Below are 3,680 nucleotides of genomic sequence, written 5' to 3' on the forward strand. Positions count from 1 at the left end.
AAATGCAAGACAGAAATTAGGAATAAAATGAGAATTCGTTACAATAGGAACTACCAGGGAAAGTGATGTCTTAATGTCCTTACAGAAGAGAAGGTATACTTGAGACAGTAGTTATTTAATTTATTAGATTATTGTCACATAGGTCTCTGTGCAGTCTCTAGTCTCAGCTCTGAATTGATACTGTTGCATGTTCATGTGAGCAGTCTGCTATATGGTCTTACCTGTGTGACCGGGTTTTTGCAGAAGGTAGTTGACATTTATTTGAAATTTACCAAGTGATACTTCCCTACATCAATGGGCATACAGCATAGCCTTTAAATTCCAGCCTGTCCTCAGACACTGGGGGTATGTAATTGTTTTATCCTTCACTCTTTCTCTTAGAAAATGCCTGCCTGGCTCTACGGATAAACAAAGGGAAGTGTCCAAGACATAGAGGAAATACCGTTTTCAAACAGGACTTGAATAAATCAATAAAAGGGCTTTTTTTTTTTTTTTTTAAATCTTGATAAACAGCTGGATATCCTTGATCAAGATAGCTGTGGCAACATATGCTAACTCTTTTCTACTGTGTACATTTTTGCAGGGCAGATGAAGCAGTGCCTCACAAATGTCATCAAAAGTTTGTATCACATAGTTGGGTGGACTAGCTTCCATGATAGTGTACCACCTAAAAATGCTTGTGGCAATGACAATGATAGGTGGTTTGTCATAGTATTTAGTTTGTTAATCTCAAAACTGTGGTGGGGTTTGAAGAATTTGGACAATCATAATCTACAAAGTGATTGTATATCCAATGTTGCTGTCTAAAATTGAAATGCTTGGCCTTACAATAAAAAATACCCCTGTTCTGAAATAAGTCTAATTTCTCTCTTCTATTAAAATTGCCAACTTGCAGCCATTTTTCCATTTTGATGTTTTATAAGTTGGATTTTTGCCTTCTTAAGAAGGTAAAAGTGATCTAATGGAAGCTGATAAAACTACAACAGTATTTCAGGTCCTAGAAGAAAATCTTGACTTCTTCAACTAAATAATGCCCTTTTTTCCATCTTCAATAGTTTTCATTGCTTTCCTTCAAACTACATTGGATTTTTCCCAGGTAGGGTCTAATAGAAAGCTAGTTAGTTTCTCCTCTCTCTCCCCTCTATTTGTAAATTGCTTCTTATAAATGCAACAGGCTACCAAAAGATAGAGAAGTGGTTCCCCCCACCTACTGCCCTGCTCCTATTTACTACTGTTAAAAGGTTTTCTTCCTTAGATACTGTCTTACTTGGATGCAGTGACACCCCTTAGAAACGGATGCGCGGCAACTTTCCTGTAATTCAAGAGGTCAAACCCAGTCTTGGCACACTTCCACTGCATCCAGTTACAATTGCTCTGCAGAGAAGTTGGCTAAAACTATCTCTGCCTTTATTGAGCTGAATCTCGCTGTGATGCTTATGAAATGCAAACTTTCAGTGTCATGTGTTGCATGGAATTGTTTTAGGTAGAAGGGAAATGTAGTCACATAACATCAAAATACCTGAAACTAATTTGCTAGCTCTTGTATTTTGACTTTAGTCTGAAAATATCTCAAACTCTGCACGTGAAAGAACACTTTTGCATAACTGCATTTTCTTTTTGCTTGTCTTGTGGGAACAAAAAACATTTGCAAGCTTTTAAGATTACATGTAATTTTCACTCTAACAAAACAAGTAATTTGAGATACTTACGGTTCTAGAATCTGCTCTGTTTAAATCCTGTTTAAATATATTCTGTTTAAATATAGATAAAGCCCTTGTGGAACTACTAGACCATGTAAGGTGACTATGATGTGTTCTTGCATCCTGCAAGTTTGCTTATTCCCTACTGTGCCTAAATTATGTGCACTTTGTGGGTGTCCCTGGGTTTCTTTGCCTCTGCCTATAACCGAGTAGTGACAGTAATTTTTCTTTTATACCACTGTGTGTAATACTCTGTTCTGGAGATACAGAAAAGTTATGTAGACACATACGTAAATTGCATGTAAATGTTTTTTTATCACACCAGATTTCAGATCGTGGTACTTTTGAATGTTTCATAGTAATGATCCTGTTTTTCTGTTAGTGACTTGGCTCTGCTAACACATCTACCCCTCTGTTCCCTTGTGCTTTCCCCTGCTTCCTCATTCTCACAAAAGTAATGATGTTCTATGTTGTTCTATGGTGTTCTCACAAAAGTAATGATGTTCTATGATGATGTTTTGTCACGTTATCTTCCCTGATGTTAATCCGTGGAACTGAAAATGGATTTTCTTGTATTTAAACAAATCATACCCTAGGGTTAACAATAGTGGCTAGTTGCTGTTGTAAACGCCTGAGCATAGGGACCATGTTGTGCTTCATTTGGCATCAGTTGGTATGATACTGCTGCAGAATTGTCACTTTCTGGGCACAGCAAAGTGAGGGTAATAGAAGAACCTTACTGTTGCAGTCAAATGTAGTTTTATAATCTTTACCACAGTAGTTGTGAAAGGTGCTTAGTTAAGGTCTACAAGTCTTTTCAGTAGAAGCACAACCTGGCATATGAAGATAATCACTATTACAAGTGCTTTGGATTTCTTCTATGGAGAGAACAATAAAAGCTTCTCCCAGACCTAGGTATCAGCCAACCCCCCAGTATTTCTACTGGGTGTTAAAGCTGTGACTGATTGTAATCTTCATGCTTTCTTTTAGTGTCTGCTCACATTTGTGTGTACAAGCAAAACAGCCTATTGCTCTATATTGAAAAGCAAGTGAAAAGAAAAAGCTCTGTCTTCAGGAAGTTTTAGTCTCTAAGCAATCACTGCATTACAACATCTTCTGGTCTAGACTTGGGCTATTTCACAGGCCAAAAATAAACTAGTTTTAAAGTTGCATTGGCGTGTTTGGTTAGAAATCCTCCAGCCAAGCACCTGGCCTAGGCACTCTGCTACAGTGACCAGTATTTCAGAATCTCTCTGTTGTAATTTGTAACCACAACAGCTGCTGGGTACGAACTGGAGTCCTACCTGTATATTTCCATCTGCCTTTTAAAAATAAACTGTGTGCTTGCAAAAGGAGGCAAACGATACAAGGTTTAGTGGAAACCTGCATTTCCTTTGGTCAGAGCATTTCGCACACACTCTCGATGGAGCGTGAAGCATCCTGACCCACTTCTTAAATCCAACTGCCAATTAACCCTCCATGGCTTTGTGGTGCAAGTTTATTTAAAGAAATCCCCACAGAAAGCTATTGCAGTGAAACAAGGACCCAGGCCCAAGGGGTCAGTTCTGAATCTGGTGAGAGTTTTCTTTGCATTTGCAGAAACCTGCAGTGCTCCGCTGCTTAGTTTGCCCCTGGGGGGATGTTAAACTCACAGGAAATACACCCTGAACTTTGCAGCAAGAACTTAATTCCAACATCTGTGTTTCAGAACCGAGTCCAAGCAGCGCATTTGCTCCTGGGATCACAGGCAGCTGTTTTAATCAACTGACGAGCACTGAAATTCAATGCTACAGTAAATAAGGCTCCTAGATTCTTCGGTTAATTACTAAAAGTACTTCGGTTAATTACAGAAACGCCTGGTACACCCAGGGAGCTGAGAGCTGGCCCAGCGCGGAGGGCCCGTCTGGCCTGGCAGAACCAGACGTGTAAGTGCAGCGGCAGCAACATCCTCCTCAGCTCGGCCGAGCAGCTCCGCGCCCG

The sequence above is a fragment of the Chaetura pelagica genome, unplaced genomic scaffold (assembly GCF_000747805.2).
Source record: "Chaetura pelagica isolate M959 unplaced genomic scaffold, ChaPel_1.0 scaffold2364, whole genome shotgun sequence".
Classification (NCBI taxonomy): Eukaryota; Metazoa; Chordata; class Aves; order Apodiformes; family Apodidae; genus Chaetura; species Chaetura pelagica.